Raw genomic sequence first — 24,399 nt, 5'->3', positions numbered from 1 at the left:
AACCAACAGATAAGGGGACAACAGAGGATGACATGGTTGGATGGCATCACCAACTCGATGGATATGCGTTCGAGCAAGGTCTGGAAGTTGGTGACGGACAGGTAAGCCTGGCGTGCCAAAGTCCATGGAGTTGCAAAGAATTGGACAAGACTGAGTGACTTAACTGTCCTGAAGTGAACTGAATATTTGGTATAATGTAATTTTGTTACGCACTTGTCAAAACTCATCACAGTTTAATGTACAAAGGTAAAACTTACTGAATATACAAAAAAAAAAAAAAAAAACCTCATTTAGGAATTTGGGGATCCCAGAAAGGAAGGCAGAAAGAACCTAACTGTATTTTCTATAAATACATGAAACAACCTCACTAAAGGAGTTGAGGAGAAAATATGCTGGTCTCTGAAAATAATATAAGTCTGTAAAACTAAAGGCATAAAGACTACACCTAAGCCCTGCACTTTAGTTTTCATACAGGTCCTAGTTAATTTTGATACTTTTAAACATATATTTCAATTGAATAATTGAGTGGATAGCAGATTGGAAACCAGGTTTTTCACCTTTGGGTGAGAATTTATAGCTAATCAAGGGAGGGGCTTTCTTGATAGCTTCCCTGATAGCTCAGTTGTAAAAGAATATGCCTGCAATGAGGAGACTCTGGTTGGATTCCTAGGTCAGGAAGATTTGCTGGAGAAGGTATAGTCTACCCACCCCAGTATTCTGGGGCTTCCCTGGTGGCTCAGATGGTAAAGAATCCGCCTGCAATGTGGGATCCCTGGGTTCAATCCATGGGTTGGGAAGATCCCCTGGAGAAAGGAAAGGCTACACACTCCAGTATTTTTGCCTGGAGAAATCCATAGACTGTATAGTCCATGGGGTTGTAAAAAGTCAGACATGAATGAGCAACTTTCACTCACTAAAAGGAGGGGATAGAACATCCTTTTAGTGATGGATTAGAGTTGAAGACATCCATATGAACTCATGTTTAATCAATACAGATACACATGGCAATTTATAAAAATTACATATCATACAGGAGGTAATACATACACATGTATTTTCTCCTTTGTCAGCTGAGAAGGCCTGAAGGCAATAACAGTACCCAAGCAAGAAACACACATACTGCCCAGGTTTTGGTTTCTAATATCATTCCACAATAACAGGAATCAAGACTCTGAAGAAATGGCTGATTCTAGGACTGAAGCTTTAAATATACAAGATGAGGGTAGAGTGTGTTGCAGTGCTAAAAAACCAAGCATTAATGGGGCTATGTCAAAAAGTCACAGGAACCAACTGAAAGAGCTCCCAAATGGCAACGTTTTTCTGAACAATGAAATACAAAAAGTAGTATTGAATTTTCACCCAAAGTACAAAAAAAAAAAAAAGATTCCATACTGATATAAAAGAGTGAATGAATATTTCAAGGGAGAATAATAAATGCATCTCATGTGAACAATTCCAAGTTATTAGTGTAGAAATGACCCCATTGAGAAGGAGGAGCATAATTCTCCATGCTTATGTTTTGGCTGAGCATAGTGGCTTTCCCCCAAAGGCCACAGAAGGGAAAGAGAGTGGGATGGAGGGTGATTTTACAATAGAGAAACCCACAAACTCTACTGTTGATAGGTGATAAACATCAACACTGATAAATGATGCAGGAGCATGTACTCTTGACATGATATGATGAAAATGGTACATTAGATCTAAGGTAGAACAAAGGAAATCTGAAGAAAGCATCACCTTTAAGTAATAATAATATATCAATATTAGTTCATTAATTTTAATAAATGTGCCATAGTAATGTGAGATATTGAAGTGACTTAGCAGCAGTAGGATCCCCTGGAGAAGGAAATGGCAACCCACTCCAGTGTCCTTGCCTGGAGGATCTCATGGACAGAGGAGCCTGGTGGACTGCAGTCCATGGGGTCGCAAAGAGTCAGGCACAACTGAGCGACTAACACTAACACTAATGTGAGATATGAAAATGGAAATCTGGGTACAAGCTATTCAAGAACTAGCTGTACTATCCTTTTAATTTTTCTGTAAATCTAAAACTGTTCCAAAAAATAAAATCCCTTTATAGAAGTGAAAACCTGAAAAAAAAAAATGTCAACTCACATTGCATCCAAAGAGTCAATCTCCTGAATACATAGAAAGAATTCCTGGACATTTATTCTTTTTTAGAAAAAGACCAACAGTCCAATTTCTAAAAATAGACAAAGGTTATGAACAGAAAATACAGGAAATACAAATTGGTCTTGAAAAAGTGAAAAGATGCTCAACCTAATTCTTAGTAAGAAAAATGAATATTAGCACTACAGTGAGTTAGCATTTTTTTTTCCTATTTGGGGATACAATCTTAATGTTTGGCAACATTTCCCCATAGCAGGGCTTTGGGGAAATAAAGACTCTCCTACATTACTGATGAAACTACACATTAAAAATCACTAAAGAGGGTAATTTGGCAGCATCTATCAAAGTTACAAATGTATTTACATTTTACAAAGGCAGATTACATTTTCAGTAATCTGACTTCTAGGAATTTATCCTATAGATATCCTTGCAAATATTTTTTCTGTCCAAGATTATTTACTGCAGAATTGGTTGTTAAAAAAAAAAAGTTTGGAAGCAACATAATTTTGCATTAGTAGAGTACTGGATAAATAAATTACATTAATCTATTGGTAAATCATACGTTGAAAGGCATTACAATATAGAATTTAAGAGCACAAATTGTTGCGGGAGTATCAGGTTCAAATCCATACTTTAGACCTCAATATTGTGAGATTAGAGCAAGATTCATAAATCTTGGCTTCTTCATCCATAAATGGGGATGAAATAAATATATGTTTCCTAGTGTGCTTTTGAAGTATATGCCATCATATAACAGCTAAAACATTTAACATAGTCCCTTGTGCATGCTAATTGCCATAAAATTGTTGACTACTATTATGATTCTGCTGCAAAAAAAAAAAAAAACAAAACAAAACTGAAGACAGTCTCTGTACTTTGACATGGTGTGACATCTAAGATATAATGATGTTAAAAAAATATGTGTAAGACAGTCTGCAGCCATCATTAAAGCATGAAGAGAAAAGGGAATATATGTTAATTTGCACTTGTTGGTATTTACATGAAGAAAATCTAGAAGCAGGCACACACATACACAAATGTGGCTATCTATAGGTAAATGGAAGAAGACTTGTAGAGGCAAAGTGAGAGCATTTTTACTGTATAGCTTTTCATAGGTTTGATTAAAAAAAAAACCAATTTGAATGCATTACCCTATTGAAAATATATTAAATTAAAAATATGCTTGTGTGCTCAGTCCTGTCCAACTCTTTGCAACCCCACAGAATGTAACTTGCCAGGCTCTCTGTCCATGGGATTATTCCATTAAGAACATTGGAGTGGTTTTCCATTTCCTCCTCCAGGGGCTCTTCCCCACCCAGGATCCAACTGCACATCTCCTGTATTGACAGGCAGATGCTTTACCACTGAGCCACCTGGAAATCCCTCAAAATGCAAAATAAAGTGGTTATAAACAAGTCATTATTTATATATAGGTATAACCATTATGGAGAAGGCAATGGCACCCCACTCCAGTACTCCTGCCTAGAAAAATCCCATGGATGGAGGAGCCTGGTAGGCTGCAGTCCATGGGGTCGCTGAGGGTCGGACATGACTGAGCGACTGCACTTTCACTTTTCACTTTCATGCATTGGAGAAGGAAATGGCAACCCACTCCAGTGTTCTTGCCTGGAGAATCCCATGGACGGAGAAGCCTGGTGGGCTGCCGTCTATGGGGTCGCATAGAGTCAGACACGACTGAAGCGACTTAGTATTATTAGTAGTAGTAGCTATCCTCAATACACTGAAAAATCGAGACACAGAGACTTAAGAAATTTTCTAGCTTTACAAAAATAGGTTAGTGTTCAAGTTTAAATCTTTCTGACTTCAAAGTATATGTTCTTAACCACTGTTTTGAAAGGCACATGTATAGCAAATCAGAATGATATGTCAGTCAGTTAGTTTAGACGCTCAGTCGTGTCCAGCTCTTTGCAACCCTAGGGACTGCAGCACGCCAGGCTTCCCTGTCCTTCACCAACTCCTGGAGTTTACTCAAACTCATGTCCATTGAGTCGGTGATGCCATCCAACCATCTCATCCTCTGTTGTCCCCTTATCCTCCCCCCTTCAATCCTTCCCAGCATCAGGGTCTTTCCAATGAGTCAGTTCTTCAGATCAGGTGTCCAAAGTATTGGCGTTTCAGCTTTAACATCAGTCCTTCCAATGAATATTCAGGACTGATTTCCTTTAGGATGGACTGGTTGGATCTCCTTACAGTCAAAGGGACTCACAAGAGTCTTATCCAACACCACAGTTCAAAAGCATCAATTCATTGGCACTCAGCTTTCTTTATAGACTAACTCTCACATCTATACATGACTACTGGAGAAACCATAGCTTTGGCTACAAGGGCCGTAGTTGGCAAAGTAATCTCTGCTTTTTAATATGCTGTCTAGGTTGGTCATAACTTTTCTTCCAAGGAGCAAGCATCTTTTAATTTCATGGCTGTAGTCACCATCTGCAGTGATTTTGGAGCCCTCCAAAAAATAAGTCTCTCACTTTTTCCATCGTTTCCCCATCTATTTGCCATGAAGTGATGGGACTGGATGCCATGATCTTAGTTTTCTGAATGTTGACCTTTAAGCCAGCTTTTTCACTCTCCTCTTTCACTTTCATCAAGAAGCTCTTTGGTTCTTCTTCACTTTCTGCCATAAGGGTGGTATCATCTGTGTATCTGAGCTTATTGATATTTCTTCTGGCAATCTTGATTCCAGCTTGTGCTTCATCCAGCAGGGAATTTCGCATGATGTACTCTGCATATAGGTTAAATAAGCGGGGTGACAGTATACAGCCTTGACATACTCCTGTCCCAATTTGGAACCAGTCTGTTGTTCCATGTCCAGTTCTAACTGTTGCTTCTTGACCTGCATACAGATTTCTCAGGAGACAGGTCAGGTGGCCTGGTATTCCCATCTCTTGAAGAATTTTCCACATTTTGCTGTGATCCACATAGTCAAAGGCTTTGGCATAGTCAGTAAAGCAAAAGTAGATGTTTTTCTGGAACTCTCTTGCTTTTTTGATGATCCAGCAGATGTTGGCAATTTGATCACTGGGTCCACTGCCTTTCCTACATCCTGCTTGAACATCTGGAAGCTCATGGTTCATGTAACTGTTGAAGTCTGACTTGTAGAATTTTGAGCATTATTTTGCTAGTGTGTGAGATGAGTGCAATTGTGCAGTATTTTGAACACTCTTTGGCATTTCCTTTCTTTGGGGTTTGAATGAAAACTGACCTTTTCCAGTCCTGTGGCCACTGCTGAGCCAGATTTGCTGGCATATTGAGTGCAACACTTTCACATCATTATCTTTTATGATTTGAAATACTTCAACTGGAATTCCATCACCTCCATTAGCTTTGTTCATAGTGATGCTTCCCAAGGTCCACTTGACTTTGCATTCCAAGATGTCTGGCTCTAGGTGAGTGATCACAGCAATGTGGTTTTCTGGATCATGATGATCTTTTTTATATAGTTCTTCTGTGTATTCTTGCCACCTCTTCTTAATATCTTCTGCTCGGTTAGGTCCATGCCATTTCTGTTCTTTATGGTGCTCATTTTTGCATGAAATGTTCCCTTGGTATCTCTAATTTTCTTAAAGAGATCTCTAGTCTTTCCCATTCTATTATTTTTCTCTATTTGTTTTCATTGATCACTGAGGAAGGCTTTCTTATCTCTCCTTGTTATTCTTTGGAACTCGGCATACAATTGGGTAAATCTTTCCTTTTATCCCTTGTCTTTAGCTTCTTTTCATTTCTCAGCTATTTGTAAGGCCTCCTCAGATAACCATTTTGCCTTTTTTCATTTATTTTTCCTGGGATGATCTTGATCCCTGCCTCCGGTACAATGTTATGAACCTCTGTCTGTATTTCTTCAGGCACTCTATCAGATCTAATCCCTTGAATCTATTTCTCACTTTCACTGTACAATTGTAAGGGATTTGATTTAGGTCATACCTGAATGGTCTAGTGTTTTTCCCAACTTTCTTCAGTTTAAGTATGAATTTGGGAATAAGAAGTTCATGATCTGAGCCACAGTCAGTTCCCGGTCCTATTTTTGCTGACCTTATAGAGCTTCTTCATCTTTGGCTGCAAAGAATTTATCAATCTGATTTCGGTGTTGAACATCTGGTGATGTCCGTGTGTAGAGTCTACTCTTGTGTTGTTGGAAGAGGGTGCTTGATATGACCAGTGTATACTCTTGGCAAAACTCCTGTTAACCTTTGCCCTGCTTTATTTTGTACTCAAAGGCCAAATTTACCTGTTATTTCAGTTATCTCTTGACTTCCTTCTTTTGCATTCAAGTCCCCTATAAGGAAAAGGACATCTTTTTTGGGTGTTAGTTCTAGAAGGTCTTGTAGGTCTTCATAGAACCATTCAACTTCAGCTTCTACAGCATTACTGGTTGGGGCATAGACTTGGATTACTGTGATATTGAATGGTTTGCCTTGGAAAGGAACAGAGATCATTCTGTCATTTTTGAGATTGCATCCAAGTACTGCATTTTGGACTCTTTTGTTGACTATGATGGCCACTCCATTTCTTCTAAGGGATTCTTGCCCACAGTAGTAGATATAGGGCCATCTGAGTTAAATTCACCCATTTCAGTCCATTTTAGTTCATTGATTTCTAAGATGTTGAAGTTCACTCTTGCCATCTCCTGTTTGACCACTTCCAATTTTCCTTGATTCATGGACCTAACATTCCAGTAGTGTACACAAAAAATTTCCTGGGGTGACATATACTTTCTTAGCTCTGCCCTCCCCCCAGCTTCTCTTTTCTCATCATGATAGTGGAAGTTTTGGAGTAGTGGATCCTTAAGCCGCCTTCTACCCATAATATCTTATAAACTCTGCTATTTTCTTTAAAATAAATTCTTTGGCACAAGTGTTCTTAGGTAGAGTACATGAAACACTAAACTATTTTGGAATATATAATGTCATGATAATGTTAAATATTATTAAATATTAAAATTTAATATTACATTTTATATAATTCTTAATTTTTACTAATTAGATTCTCAATTATCGTTACACAATTAAACTTTTAGTCCATATTTATAAACTGATATGAAAATAGTTACATTTCTTAAAATGATATAATTATCTCAAATTGAATTAAACTTATAATTTCAATTCTAATTAAGATTAATTGCAAATTATCAGTTATTATTAATTGCAACATTCTTGGTAGTTAATTCCAGTTGCTTTCAACTTTCTGTGAAAGTATTTATCTGTAGAATTTATTTATTTTTACTTCTACTTTCTGTAGACTATGAATTTATTCTGAAACATAGGTCACTGTTTCTCATTCAAGATGTACTTTTTAAAAATGTAGGTTCTGAGTTATAACTCTTGAAGATTTTTGTCAATAGGATTGGGGGCAGTATTGAGGAATTTCCTTTAACAAATGACTGATGCTTGTAGTCCTCAGAACAGATTTTGAGAAACACTGCCATAGAATGCCTCAGAAGAGGAATCAAAATCCTTCCCTCAAGCCCAACAAACAATTGATGTAATCTTACTTCAATATATAGATTTACGATTGTAATACATGACATTTTTGCTGATATTGAGGTGTCACAACTAAAAAAACAAAGTATTAATATTAAACTAGACATTAATATTTATCAAACTAATACCCTGGAACATGATTGTCCCTGGCTAGGCTAATATTTGTTTAAAGAAAAGGCTTTCTATTTTTTTTTCTTTTATGAGACGGGAGGCTATATCTGGTTCATTTTTTTTAAGTAACGGTCATTGATTTTTGTTTGGTTGTTATTTTTAAATTGAAAGACATATGAGGAATCATACTGGATTGAGTGCAGTTTCTGTATTCAATAGTGTAATAAATCAGATGAAAAAGACAGAATAAAGATTTCCATTTCTCAGCAGAGATACATATAACTGAGTATTTGAAGGACCATAGTATATCATGTCAAATATAATCCATGAACAATAGTGATCTCCATTCATATTTTCTATCTTGTCTACTATTTACTGTAGCTGGTAGATGGTAAAATGTATCTAATAATGCCAACAACTACTGAGACATTAAAAAGAAAACTTTGTAAAACTGAAATATATCTAGATTCACATGGCTGTCTGCTTTTCTGCTTTAAGATTAGAGTCTTAATCTTTTCCAAGAGTTGCTGAATACCACTGTATACTAACTTTAAACTTTGAATTGTATTCCTAAGAAGAAAAAATGAAATGACTCATATTTTAAAAATGTATTTTCAAGAACTAAATTTAGCTTCCTTGATTTTATACCTACACTCTATTTAGATTTACTAGTATTCTAAATCCTTCCTTTGCCAGCAACTTCAAAATGTGAGTTGAGATTCAGAGTTGTATTAAAGAGCAATCTTAGGTGTTACATAAGGTCCATCTAGTCAAGGCTATGGTTTTTTCAGTGGTCATGTATGAATGTGAGAGTTGGACTGTGAAGAAAGCTGAGTGCTGAAGAATTGATGCTTTTGAACTGTGGTGTTGGAGAAGACTCTTGAGAGACCCTTGGGCTGCAAGGAGATCCAACCAATCCATCCTAAAGGAGATCAGTCCTGGGTGTTCATTGGAAGGACTGATGCTAAAGCTGAAACTCCAATCCTTTGGCCACCTGATGTGAAGAGTTGACTCACTGGAAAAGATCCTGATGCTGGGAGGGACTGGGGGCAGGAGGAGAAGGGAACAACAGAGGATGAGATGGCTGGATGGCATCACCAACTCGATGGACATGAGTTTGAGTAGACTCTGGGAGTTGGTGATGGACAGGGTGGCCTGGCTTGCTGCAATTCATGGGGTCACAAAGAGTCTGACACGACTGAGTGACTGAACTGAACTGAACTGAATGTTGTAAAAAATAACTATGTGAGACATTAGCACTATTAATTTTCAGTTTTTATTTAACTCCTATCAGTTTGTAGATAACTCCTGGCACATAGCATTCTTGAAATAATCATGATGATTTTAGTATTATTTATGATAATAATATTAGGAGTACTACTGTTACAACAAAAATAACACTGCAACAACACAAAGAATTTCAACTAAAATATGACTGAGAGCAACTAAACTCTTTAATGCATTTCCAGAAAAAGCACCAATGGAGTCGTTTTTTAAACTGTACAGCAACACACTATAAAATTCCTTTCTTTTTTTCTTACCCTCATAAGCAGGATGGACTTCCCAGGTGGTGTCATTGGTAAAGAGCCCACCTCCCAATGCAGGAGGTACAAGAGATGCAGGTTCGATCCCTGGGTCGGGAAGATCCTTTGGAGGAGGACATCACAACACACTCTAATATTCCTGCCTGGAGAATCCCATGGACCGAGGAGCCTGGGGGATCACAGTCCATAGGGTCACAAAGAGTCGGACATGACTAAAGAAACTTAGCACTTATAAGCAGGATACTCTCCTAAAATTCTCTTTTCCTCTCAAAAAAAACTCATTAGAGCATTATCCCAACCCACCTTGTTCAGACTCATTTCTCTAGCGCCTTACCCCTTTCTCTGTCTGACTATGGTAAATGGGTTATGATTTTATCTCACTAGTCCAGCTATTACTCTGATGTAGATATGCCCTGGAGCTAATCAAGTAAAGATGCAACTCCCCAGCTCCCCCAGACCAGTCCTTTGTATGGTGGGGCAAGCTAACAGGAGTTCCTAGTGGTAGAGAAATGAAATGATAAAGAAGCCAGATATTCTCCTTTGTGATCATGGGAAGGACTAAAGTATTGAGTACACTTGTAGAAAAATTTTCCTCTGCTTCTTTTCACCAAGTCAAATCTCTGCAGTAGTCCACAAAAAGGGATAAAATGTCAGTGACAGTCAGTGATCCAGATATCCTTAGTCCAACAGCAATTATTTTCCTATTTTTCTTTGTGTAGGGTAGGATTCCGTTCTGATAACCCAGAGGATGATGTGTGACTTTCTTTGGCTGCATGGATCCTCATGAACTTTTCTGTCTAACCTAATCAATTCCCAGGAAGCAAGCACTTGGAAGTTAGTATTCAGTAACTGTCAGTCGTTAAGGTTATGCCTCTAGACAAAGACAAAAGATGGAATATTTGCTACATCCTGTTCTTCATGTGTGAGTTCAACCATAAGGTGTCCCTTAGCTGAAGTCAACCCTTAAATATCCAGCCTGTCAGAAGATTTTTAATTAGTTTAATCTATCCATTTTGGGATCTGCAGTATACCAAAGAACAGCAATTATTTGTGTGACTAACCTTAACAGAATCTCTTCCAGATGATATTTTGTAAATTGGAGTTGTGGGGAAAAGTCATTTAACTGAATCTTGTCCAGCATATTTTAATAAAAGAGGAAATAAAATAGTACAGTGCATGTATTAAGTGTAGAGTTGTTTTGTTGTTTAGTTGGTAAGTCATGTCCAACTCTTCTGCAACCCCGTGTACTATAGCCCACCAGGCTCCTCTGTCCATGGGATTTCCCAGGCAAGAATACTGGAGAGGGTTGCCATTTCCTTCTCCAGGGGATCTTTCAAACCCAGGGATTGAACCCATGTCTTCTATGTCTCCTGCATTAGCATGCAGATTCTTTACCACTGAGCCACCAGGGAAGATGTAGAATTTTTGAGTGAATGTTTTCTTTCAACTGTTTGGTATATGTATAATGAGTGTATATGTACAGTGGATCCCAACAGAAAATGTATTTCTTATGTGGATCATAAGCTAAACAGTATGAAAAAGGTGTAAAGGGTTTCATGACAGGTTTTGAATAATTCATATTTTCCAGTTCAATAGAAATGTATGGCTAACCAATGGGACTTAAAAAAGCTATGACAAAATTTTTCATTTCTGGTTCCCTTGGTCTATTTAGACTTTTTTTTTTTTTTCTTCTGCACTTCAATGGTTGGTTGCTCTCTCTCTCTCACCCTCCTCTCTGCCTCCTTCTCCCTGTCTTCCTCTCTCTTTTTCCATAGACTTTATTTTTTAGAATAGTTTTAGATTCACTGCAAAATTGAGTAGAAAATACAGAAAGTTCCTTTACACCCCTATTCCACACATGCAGAACTTCTCTCACTATCAACATCCCCCACCAGAGTGAAGTTTTTGTTTCAATCAATGAACCTACATTGATACATCATTATCACCCAAAACTCATAGTTTACATTAGCATATACTCTTGGACATTTTATAAGTTTTGACAAATTTATAATGACAGGGATCCTCATTATATTATCATACAGATTAGTTTCATTGACTCAAAAATTCCCTATTCTTTTCTTATTTGAGTTTCTCAGGTGGCACAAGTGGTACATTTTCGCCTGGAGAATCCCATGGGGCAGGGTAAGCAGTGGGGCAGGCTAAGGCCCATAGGGTCGCAAAGAGCCAGATACGACTGAAGCAACTTAGTACACCCGTACTCTCCTTATTCATCCTTTCTTCCCTTACATCCTTGGAAATCACCAGTACTTATACCATCTCCATAGTTTTGGCTTTTCCAGAATTGTATAATTGGATTCACATAGTGTGCACCTGTTCAGATTGACTTCTTCTACTTAGTAATATGCATTTAAGATTCCTCAATGCGTTTACATGAATTTATGGCACTGTGGGACAAGTAGACAATGAAATATTTTGTCCATTCATCTACTGAAGGACATCCTGGTTGCTTCAAAGTTTGGATTTGAATTTGAAATTATGCATAATGCTTCTGTACACATCTGTGTACAGGATTTTGTGTGAACGTGAGTTTTCAACTTATTCAACTCCTTGGTAAATGTCAGGACACACAGCTGTTGGATCATTTGGTAGGTGTATGTTTATTTTGTAAGAAACTTCCAAACTCTCTTTCAAAACGGCTCTACAATTTTGATTCCTGTAGCAATGAATGAGAGTTTCTGTGGCTCTACAGCCTCACCAACATTTGCTGTTGTCAGTATTCTATGTTTTGGCCATTCTTATAGGTGTGTAGTGATATCTCATTTTTTTAAAATTTTATTTTATTATTTAACTTTACAATATTGTATTGGTTTTGCCATGATATCTCATTTTAAGTTGCATTTCCCTGATGGCATATGCTTTGGACTGTCTTTTCATATGCTTACCTGCCATATGTTTATCTTCTTTAGTAAGGTGTCTGTTTAGGTCCATTTCCCAGTTTAAAAATTAGGTTTTTCATTTTCTTTTGTTGAATTTTAAGACTTCTTTGTATATTTCTGATAACAGACCTTTGGCAGATGTGTGTTTTGCATGTTTTCTCCCAGTATGCGAGTTGCCTTATACTCTTGATAGACATCTCTTCCACTTCCCAGCAAAAATGAGTTTCTTATAGAGTAACTTTTCCAGAAACTTCCTAAGTTCTTGAAGTAGCCTAAGGGATTTTTTTCTTTTCCATTTTTTAAAAATTTGTGACTGTAAGTTGTTCAGCATTGGTGTCATTGATGTGCAAATGTTTGTAATTCTTCTAGCTATGCTCTAACCATCTGTCCCTCTCTTGCCAGGTCCTGCACATGCATAGGCCACTATAGAAGGCACTCCTTTCACATTGAATACATATACGAACACTTTCCGTCTTTCTGTTGATGCCTGGTTATGAATTAACATATATACTTCAGGTACTCATCACTGTATTGAGTGACCTTAAGTTAAGAGTCATTAAGCCTCTTCAGTGCTGTTCTTTTGATCATGAACTCCCAGTGAGAGAAAACAAGGAGTAACAATGGGCAGTGAGAAATGAATATATGAAAATTTTATTTCTTGAAAAAGAGGCTTGGGAATTCTGTATGAATTTCATCACATATATTTATTATAACTTAATCTACAGGGAGAAATTTGAATACTTTATCCCATCTGTTCTCAAATTATCCCAGTATATTAAAGGTTTAAACAATATGTCTAAAGTATCTGTTATATTTTTTTCTACTTTAAAAAATTGAGTCAAAATTATCTTTATATATATGTTTTAAAATTATGTCATCTTAAAAGTTTTTTGATAGTAGGCATAGAACAAATATAAAATATATGATGTATTACAAACTAAAGAGGTATTTTTCATTTGATCATTTTTGTTACATATTGGATACTTTTAATTATTTTGGCAAATAGGGTTAACTTTATAATGAAATAATTATGATCAAAATGAATTAACCAATTCCATTAAAAAATATATCCTAAGTAAAGTTATTACTCTCATTGTAACTGATTTGGTCATGTGCAACCTGCATTCAATCATATTTTAACCAATAAAATTAATAAAATATTATTTATAAATTATAATTAATGATGTTTTGAACATATTTAAATACAATGAAAAGTTATGGCAAGTGTGTTTAGAAAAGATAATGGTATGTCAGGATAACATTAATTCACCTATGAATTTATATTTAAACTTTGCTGATTTTTAAATAAGGATATATCATGATAAAAATAAAATGTACTAATAAACACTATAGCCATTGAATGTGCAATAGTTTAAGTAATGTATCCACAATCAGTAATAAAGAGGAAATAATAAACCTAAGACACATTTTCTCAAATGTATTTTCTACCATAGTTGTTTAAAATAATACTGAAAAAGGAACCCAAAGACACAGAAGTGTACTGAAATTGTTTTTATTTCCCATAAAACTGGCATTCTTTAACTGTGATCAGGGAAAGTAAATCCCAGTCTTGTAATGTGCTATATTGATTAAAGTTCTTCCACATTTTGGTCTGGCTCAATTTAACTATTTAGCTGTTAGGAGATAAAAACTTCTGTTCACTTTATATGTTCCTAAGAAATAAAGTTTACTACTTGCTACTGCATAAATAGCAAAAAAGAGATTTACCATGTACTGCACAAGGAATTAGACAGGTTCCATATGTTGGGTACAGTTAGGTATAGTTAACCATACTATACACATGTTAATCAATGCCCTGAAATGTTATTCTGGAGGGTCAAGACTTAAACCAGCATGTAGAATATTTCAATGTATCTTCTAAAACAAATATCCCAGATTTTAATCCTTTAGCTAGTGATTGATTTTATGTCACACAGTGATAGGGGCCATTAAATCAACCAAGAGGAAAGGAGAAATTAAAAAACAAAAACATCTATTTAAAAACTCTTATATAATGACTACCTTGCTTTTTTTCAAATTAAACATAATGACTTTATGCTATCAGTAAATATCTACTTTTTCCTACAATATCAGAGTTATAATGCCAAGACTAACCTGAGAATATCAAGAATTATGTGAAATTTTGATGCTTTTTTCCCATAATTTCAGCTGAATTAAATAAGCTTCTCTTAAAACATCTTAGATGTTTCAGTTATCACTTAAGTGTTTTTTTTCTTTTTTAAAAACATTTATTTATTTTTAATTGATTGATGATAAGTTTACAATATTGGTTCAATTTCTTTCATACATCATCATAAATTAACCATAGGTGTACATATGTCCTATCCCTCTTGAATCTCCCTCTCACCTCCTGGCCATTCCCACCCCTCTAGGTTAGTACAGAGACCCAGTTTGAGCTCCCTGAGTCCTACAGCAAATTCCCATTGGCTGTCAGTTTACATATGGTGGTGTATATGCATTCATGCTACTCTCCATTTGTCTCACCCTCTTCCTCTTCTCCCCTACCCTTGTCCATAAATCTGAACTACAGGAAAGGAGATTCTATTAAACATAATATCTTCCTTTGAGACAAGGATGATAATTTGATGTAAATGCCAAAAGTGATTAGGAAATTGGTGAATAATGATCAATAATGGAATGCTCCTTTTAAAAATATGAATATGACTTCATGGTAGTTAATAACATAATAAATAATAGGCTACAAGACTTGTTACCAATAAAAAGCCTCAAAATAAATAACTGAACTTAAGAAAATATTACAACAAAACAATAAATTAGAGAAATGGGAATAAAAGATAAAAAGATTACTTTATACATGTCATATTCTTTACACATTTATAAAGTGATTTTCTAAATCCACAAATATTAATCAAGGAAAAGCAAAGGGTATCGTGGATACAAATATTTAGGCTACACATTGTGCTATCAGAGAGAATAAAAAGTAAAATATCTGATATTTTTCATTTTCCAGATAAAGAAATGGAGAGCCTAAGAAGGTGATTATCTTCAGAATGATAGTGCATGTGTTTAATAAGGTAGCTTCTATAGTCAAATACGGAGAAGGCAATGGCACCCCACTCCAGTACTCTTGCCTGGAAAATCCCATGGACAGAGGAGCCTGGTGGGCTGCAGTCCATAGGGTTGCTGGGAGTCGGACACGACTGAGCGATTTCACTTTCACTTTTCACTTTCATGCATTGGAGAAGGAAATGGCAACCCACTCCAGTGTTCTTGCCTGGAGAATCCCAGGGACAGGGGAGCCTGGTGCGCTGTCGTCCATGGGGTCGCACAGAGTCGGACACGACTAAAACAGCTTAGCAGCAGCAGCAGCATAGTCAAATAAGCTGCTTTTAAATCCAAGATCCTCAGTTTAGGAGCTGAGAAACTATTGGTAGATTTTTTTTTTAATTTCTTTAAGTTTATTTCCTCATCTGTAAAATGATAGGTAATAATACTATTTTTTTACATTGGAATGCAAAATAAAATAAAATTATTAAGGCCAAATACTTAAGACGATGTCTGGCCAATTTTACTTGTTTAGAAAATGTTAGCTATAGTAATAGTAATTAATATTAAAAATTAATTTATCACTATTATCACTATCAGTACAAGAGTCAAGTTCTCTTTATGCCAAAGCTGTTAAATTGGTAACTCCATTTTAACTTTGGAATTAATCTCAGTGGATACATCCCATGGTTAAAAAAATCAGGGAAGCCTGGTATGCTGCCAGTCCATGGTGTCACAAAGAGTTGGACATGACTGAACAACAGAACTGACTGAACTGATAGTCTCTTCGTATGTTAATAAAATTGCTAAATATTTTTTCACCTTTCTCTGATTCTGGTAAACTGGTTATTTCAAGGGCTCATATTTTAACAATTGTAGCCTCCATTTGAAATGTTGATGCAGTCAACCTGCCTATTTTTATTAGAAAGATCAAGTTGTTTCAATTAAGTAACCCATGCAATAATAACACAACCCAGGATAATCAATGGAGTTCTTCTTCAAGCAAGTTCAAATGTACTTTATTATATTCATATAAAATTCAAGTATATATTATTCTTAAAGAAAAGAATACATCTAATACAGAGAGATGATAGATAAATATATAGGGAGAAAGGGATGGATGGATGGGTATGGATAGATGGACAGATAAGCAGATATTAGATGAATGGATAAAGAAATATAGATGGTCTCCATCCAAATTATGATTTATCCATGTTTACAAGGACAAAGCCACAAATGTTGTTGAAGCTTTCATACCTTCACTAGTGCCACTAAGAGATCATATATATATACAGAAATATCTTAATGGAAGATACTTTTTGAAAGAACCATTATTGTAAACAATAGGGTGTAGAAGAATTTATTTTTAAATAGATAATATAATGGATATTTTTGAATTCTACAATTTATGAGCATGCTGCTGCTAAGTCACTTCAGTCATGTCCAACTCTGTGCGACACCATAGACGGCAGCCCACCAGGCTCCCCCGTCCCTGGGATTCTCCAGGCAAGAACACTGGAGTGGGCTGCCATTTCCTTCTCCAATGCATGAAAGTGAAAAGTGAGAGTGAAGTTGCTCAGTCGTGTTTGACTCTGTGCGACCCCATGGACTGCAGCCTACCAGGCTCCTCCATCCATGGGATTTTCCAGGCAAGAGTACTGGAGTGGGGTGCCATTGCCTTCTCCAATTTATGAGCATAGAGTCTTTTCCAACACCACAATTCAAAAGCATCAATTCTTCTTCACTCAGCTCTCTTTATAGTCCAACTCTAGAAATACCAAAATTTAATAGTAAATGTGTCTAATTTAAATATGTGAAATAAAAGACTGTAATCACAAAATTTAGTCTTTCTTGTTAGAAATTAGGATTTTAAAAAAACCTTTTGTCTAAAATTTTAACATTTATGAGCATAAGGATGTTAAAATTTTAGACAAAAGATTTTTTAAAATCCTAATTTCTAACAAGAAAGACTAAATTTTGTGATTACAGTCTTTTATTTCACATATTTAAATTAGACACATTTACTATTAAATTTTGGTATTTCTAGAGTTGGACTATAAAGAAAGCTGAGTGAAGAAGATTTGATGCTTTTGAATTGTGGTGTTGGAAAAGACTCTTGAGAGTCCCTTGGACTACAAGGAGATCCAACCAGTCCATTCTGAAGGAGATCAGCCCTGGGATTTCGTTGGAAGGAATGATGCTAAAGCTGAAACTCCAGTACTTTGGCCACCTCATGCGAAGAGTTGACTCATTGGAAAAGACTCTGATGCTGGGAAAGATTGAGGGCAGGAGGAGAAGGGGATGGCAGAGGATGAGATGGTTGGATGGCATCACCGACTCAATGGACATGGGTTTGGGTGGACTCCGGGAGTTGGTGATGGACAGGGAGGCCTGGGGTGCTGTGGTTCATGGGGTCACAAAGAGTCAGACACAACTGAGAGACTGAACTGAACTGAAACTCTCAAATTTTAATACAGAATGTAAAGATTCATATATCATTTATATGATGTATTTGAAATTTATATCAACAATTATACAAATGCCTTTTACATGTATATTATGCAACTTTATGCATGCAGTATGATATTTATGGAATATAATAACAATTGATATTTAATCTAAAGATTCATTTATGATAGTCAATAAGGAAGTTATATTTATAGACAATAAATTTATATTGGCTTTTGAATTTCTTAGGAGTAAATTTATATACATTTTTTAGTTAGCAAGTTTTATTGGTACCTTAAAATTTTGTCTGTACACACAAATGTGTGTGTTAGTCACTCAGTTGTGTTCAACTCCCCGCAACCCCATGGATTTTGCCCATCAGGCTCATATGTCCATGGGATTCTCCAGGCAAGAATACTGGAATACTGGAATAAGTTGCCATTCCCTTCTGTAGTATACACATATACATATGTCTATAAATGTTGTGTATATATATATATATATGTATGTACATGTTTATGTGTATATATGTATATGTGTCTGTTTGTATATATCTCCATTAACTTTAATGGGAAAAAGAAGATATTTTCCATCTCAAATAAACAATAATTTTTCAGTAATAAAAATATATCAATTGAACAGTGGAAACATATTTAGCATGAGTAGTAAATAATAGTTTGAAAACAAATAATATAGTTTGTACATAAAATACAATTTACTGAGGAAGGAGAAAAGATTTTATAGGGGGTGGTGGCTGGTGAAGAAGGGTTATAAAGGACTCATCTTTAAAAGGTGATGGAGAGTCAGATGATCGACTTCTAACTATCATTTATTGTCAGAATCAGACGTAATTTATAATAATAGAGATTAAAAACAACATCACTTGTTTCTTCTACTTGTGAAAAATTTATTCATAGTTAAATTTTCAGTTCTCAGCTTCCTGTTAATAGACATTACAGAAAAGCAATGTAAAATATAATTCTAAATAATCACAAAGGCAAACATCTGTCAGGCATGTAAACGACACATTCACCAACATTACTGTGACTGTGTATCAACAATATGCTGGCTATACATTTTGCTTCATTTCTACTATTGTCTTGGGAATAATAGAATAAACCTGATTGTGAATTCAATGCAAAATTTTCCCAAGTAAAGATTATGAAAGAAAAAAGAAAATACAAAGAAAAACTACTGAAACAAAACAAAATATTCATAGCTCCAGGGAGTTTCTGATTCAATACAGATTTCTCGTGGGGAATGGATCACCCAGTGCTTTGCAGTAATAGTTTGACATATGTTCTGGGCAGACTGGTATACAATTTTTAAAATTTTTCATACTGCTATTACACCAATATTGACAGACAAAAGAAAGAAATTTAAATATGTGGTAGTTTAGTATAAAGAATATACTCCATGTGTGGTAATGATACTGAAAGACAAAGGAGGTTTTTGCTGTTTGACATCCTTTCTCTGACCTTAGCAGTACACATAATGAGATGGTTAGCTAGGGGATAATAAAAGGTCTGGAAGAGATAAAGAATCTGCTCCAGGAATAAAGCTCACTTTACTCAAGCAATTTCTTCAACTGGCCAGTATAGGAAAGAAGATGGGTGATGCATAAAACAAAAAAGAATTAAGTAGCTTATTCAAGGTTATATAGCTAATGGAGAGTAAATCTGAAACCTGAAGCCTCCCTTCAGTAAGTTTTCTCCTTTAGAAAAAAAAAAAAAAGGCTGTGGTGTTACGAGGTGGCTCCACTGGTAAAGAATCCACCTGTGATGCAGGAGATTGGGGTTCAATTCCTGGGTCAGGAAAATCCTCTGAAGTAGGAAATGGCAACCAACTTAAGTATTCTTGCCTGGGAAATTCCATGGCAGGCTACAGACCATGGCATGGCAAAAGTCAGATATAACTCAGCAACTAAATCCTACACAAATACACACACCTCAGCTGAACAGTGAAACATATTAACATAAATAGTAAAAAAGTTTAGAAGTAAATTTATATAAATTTTCATCCTACTATTTTACATATTCCTGAGACTAATTAGCAGACACACATCTGAATACAGCTATTTCTAATTCCAAAGCCAATGGCTCATATCGTCCTATATTTCTTTAGACCACAAAAATATAAACAATTGGTGAGCTTATACCTTAAAATCATATTCCTTCATCTAATCAACTATTTTAATATACAAAACTGGAGGTCAGAAGAGTTGTTTTGCTATTCTAAACTTTGTTGATATGTACTTTTCTACTAGTTAGAGTGTCCTTGGAGGCTACAGAGAATTTGACAAGAAAAAGAAGCTGAAAATCAGAAGGAGAGAGATTATTAAATTTATGGAGAAAGCCTCATTCCGCTTCTCCCTATTGATATTCCTTTTCATATCTCAGTGAAAGCATGAACAACTCTAGTTAAGTTTCCCTTCCTCTAACAAAGCTAAAGAATGACATTACAGAAAAGTTAAGAGTTCAAAGTTTATAACAGTGCTAAATCACTTAAATTATTCCTGCTGTGCATAGCACCAAAATCTTTAGAAATTTATTATTTTCATATCCATTTTTTTCCTCCTCATTAAGAGAATTTTAAAACTCAATAGCTTAGAGATGTTTTTCAATTGATTTTATAAACTGCAAAAAGAGAATACAAGGTCATCCACTTACATTTATATTTTTAATGAGTGATTGTTGGAAAAAGATAAAATATTATCTATTTTTTTCCATATGGTTCAAAAGCAAACTTATAAATGTATACCAGTAGATACTGTACAAACTTCATAAGAGGCAATTTATTTGTTTCATAAAAAGTTATAAAAAGAAAGAAAGAGAGCAAGAGGGAAAGTATTTAGCCTAGTGATTTTTCTTACAAGAATTTACCTTCAGGAAGTAATCAGAGAAATTCACAAGAATTTCTAATGATATTTATCACAGTGATATATAATAGTAAAAAGAGAGGAAATTTAGAAATAGTATAAATAACTCAAAATAAGCAAATAGCAAGTTATTGCATATTCATAAAAAGATATACTAATAATGAATGATGCTAAACATAACAGTATATATAATACAAACTATATTTTTGTATAAATAATAAAATAATTGCAGACATGGGATAAAGAAAAAGACATAAAAAAACAGTACTAGAAAATATATGCAAGATGAGGGTCTTTAAAATAAATAAGACACAACAGAGAAAGATTTGCAATTATAATTAAGAAAAATGAGAAAATTAAATAAATGGAATAAAATAGAAAGCCCAGAGATAAATCCACGCACATATGGACACCTTATCTTCGACAAAGGAGGCAAGAATATACAATGGATTAAAGACAATCTCTTTAACAAGTGGTGCTGGGAAATCTGGTCAACCACTTGTAAAAGAATGAAACTGGACCACTTTCTAACACCATACACAAAAATAAACTCAAAATGGATTAAAGATCAAAACGTAAGACCAGAAACTATAAAACTCCTAGAGGAGAACATAGGCAAAACACTCTCCGACATACATCACAGCAGGATCCTCTATGACCCACCTCCCAGAATATTGGAAATAAAAGCAAAAATAAACAGATGGGACCTAATTAACCTTAAAAGCTTCTGCACATCAAAGGAAACTATTAGCAAGGTGAAAAGACAGCCTTCAGAATGGGAGAAAATAATAGCAAATGAAGCAACCGACAACTAATCTCAAAAATATACAAGCAACTCCTACAGCTCAACTCCAGAAAAATAAACGACCCAATCAAAAAATGGGCCAAAGAACTAAATAGACATTTCTCCAAAGAAGACATACAGATGGCTAACAAACACATGAAAAGATGCTCAACATCACTCATTATCAGAGAAATGCAAATCAAAACCACTATGAGGTACCATTTCACACCAGTCAGAATGGCTGCGATCCAAAAGTCTACAAATAATAAATGCTGGAGAGGGTGTGGAGAAAAGGGAACCCTCTTACACTGTTGGTGGGAATGCAAACTAGTACAGCCACTATGGAGAACAGTGTGGAGATTCCTTAAAAAACTGGAAATAGAACTGCCTTATGATCCAGCAACCCCACTGCTGGGCATACACACTGAGGAAACCAGAAGGGAAAGAGACACATGTACCCCAATGTTCATCGCAGCACTGTTTATAATAGCCAAGACATGGAAGCAACCTAGATGTCCATCAGCAGATGAATGGATAAGAAAGCTGTGGTACATATACACAATGGAGTATTACTCAGCCATTAAAAAGAATACATTTGAATCAGTTCTAATGAGGTGGATGAAACTGGAGCCTATTATACAGAGTGAAGTAAGCCAGAAGGAAAAACATAAATACAGTATACTAACGCACATATAGAAAGATGGTAACAATAATCCGGTGTACGAGACAGCAAAAGAGACACTGATGTATAGAACAGTCTTATGGACTCTGTGGGAGAGGGAGAAGGTGGGAAGATTTGGGAGAATGGCAATGAAACATGTAAAATATCATGTAGGAAACGAGTTGCCAGTCCAGGTTCGATGCATGATGCTGGATGCTTGGGGCTGGTGCACTGGGACGGCCCAGAGGGAGGGTATGGGGAGGGAGGAGGGAGGAGGGTTCGGGATGGGGAACATATGTATACCTGTGGCGGATTCATTTTGATATTTGGCAAAACTAATACAATTATGTAAAGTTTAAAAATAAAATAAAATTGGAAGAATAAAAAAAAAAAAGAAATAGACATAGGATCATGAAATATATAAAGGATACTTTTAAGTTATGAAAATACACAATTATAGTAATTTTGAAAATTCAGATGCTACTTAAACTTTTCATGGTATAGAATGCATGAAAACCAGCTCAATCCATTACCAAACATTACAAATACAGGTTTTTTTAAAAAACATTTATGACTCTGCAACAGATTTAAAAAATAGCAAATAGAAAGCTATCAACTGAATTATACATGCATGCTCAGTTGCTCAGTCTTATCCAACTATTTGTGACCATACGGAATATAGCCTGCCAGACTCCTCTGTTCATGGAATTTTCCAGGCAAGAATACTGGAGTGGGTTGTCATTTCCTTCTCTAAGGGATCTTCCCAACCCAAGGATCAAACCCTTGTCTCCTGCATCTCCTGCACTGGCAGGCAGATTCTTTACCACTGAGCTACCTGGGAAGCCCATCAACTGAATTATATAATACTTTAAAAGAGTATTATACACATAAGACTCACAAAATTCATTTTAGAATTAGAAAATATAAAAGAATCTCTTAAGCATGATAATGTCATCATCTCAGTGCTGAATAAGCATTTGAAAAATTTAATACTCATTTCAACTATGCAGTGTTTAAAAATGGTGATTATCAGTAGGTATATAATTATATAACTAGAGAATAGAATTTCACTTTGTTTATAAAGTTTATTCAAAAATCTTATTTAAAATAAATGTAAAAGTATTATGCTTTTTGCATTTTATTTATAGATTATATAATGAGGGGATTATCATTCATGCTAAAAAAAAACACCATAATATAGACAATCATAATAAAAAAAAATTGTTGAAGTTTTAGGTCTCTTGTAGCTACTACATATGTTTAGAAACCCATCTTAAATGGGCTTATCCAGTAAGGAAATGTACTAGCACAAATAACCAGCTGTACAAATGAGAACAGATTTTGAATCAGTTGATTCAGCCTACAGTGGGTTCGCCAATAATCCAGTTAGCTTCTGACTCTGCCTCCTCAGTGTTGCCTTTATCTTCCCTTAATCTTCATGATAATTGCATGCTTTGACAACTCAGTGTACATCAAACACACGGAGAAGATATTTTGTGTAGGTAAAACAGATCTAGACTCTAAGTTCAGTCAGTTAGCATTTGGTACAGCTGTTTATTGTTGGGCACTTGCTTAGGCATTGTAAGAATGTTTAGCACCACTGAACTCCTACACTAACAAAATGACAACAGCTCCCCCACCACGACTGTGACCACTAAAATACATACTTCTCCCACATATCTGTAAAATGATGGATAGAATACTACTGATAGAATACTACTGACACACTGATATAAACAATTTGGATAGCAAAGTTAATAAACTTGATCTAAAGGATGTACTTAGTACATTTTACAGAATAGGTAGAAAGTACATATTTTTAAAAAATAAATATATATTATGCATTCTCAAAACTATTCATGTGAAGAAATGGTTTTAGAAAATTTGAAGAATTTTTTCACTGTTTTGTGTGGTTATGCCTTAGCATTTCCATTAATACAATTTTTGTTAAAATGGTTTGGTTCAAAAAGGAAAGTGTGAGACAAGGGTTTACAAAATAGTTTATTTTGGAAAATGATTTTCAAAGGATTTGAGTAGGGCACTGGGAAAAGTAAAAAGAAAAAGAAGGAAACCCAACCCCAGGATGGTCATTGAGAAAACACCTGGGCTCAGTTCAAATGGGGACTTCTTGAGGAGTCACCTAGGAACTGAATAAGTGTTTACTTACTAGCTGTCCTCTTATCCTTATTGGTCAAGACCCCTTTTTATCCCGAGGAGTGTTAACTCTCTTGTACTTCGAAGTTTGTGCATGCGTTAGAATGGCTGAGCGAGTTTTAGCATCTGACATTCCCCAAATACATTTTGTGTGTTTACATTTGTATGCAGATCCTCAGAGGCTCCTGAGGCCAGCCCCGTAACCTAACGCTTGGGGTGCCTGTGCTTGACCTTGACTCTTCCCACATTCATGCCCAGGGG

General features: G+C 35.5%; 1 long non-coding RNA gene across 2 annotated transcripts in view; it reads right to left on the bottom strand.

Annotated features, from left to right (window-relative positions):
- Positions 1-9,292: 9,292 nt before the first annotated feature.
- The window catches only part of LOC147379469 (uncharacterized), a 232,285-nt gene continuing 217,178 nt past the window's right edge, over positions 9,293-24,399 (bottom strand). For both annotated transcript variants that reach the window (XR_015133202.1, XR_015133198.1), the window contains exon 4: positions 9,293-9,458. This is a non-coding gene — a long non-coding RNA (uncharacterized LOC147379469). The remainder of the gene's footprint in view (positions 9,459-24,399) is intronic.

The sequence above is a fragment of the Bos grunniens genome, chromosome 1, assembly GCF_055505025.1.
Source record: "Bos grunniens cultivar Pamir isolate PY7600 chromosome 1, Bosgru_T2T1.0, whole genome shotgun sequence".
Lineage (NCBI taxonomy): Eukaryota > Metazoa > Chordata > Mammalia > Artiodactyla > Bovidae > Bos > Bos grunniens.
The sequence above is the reverse complement of the archived record's forward strand: the minus strand, read 5'-3'. Positions and strand labels throughout refer to the sequence as shown.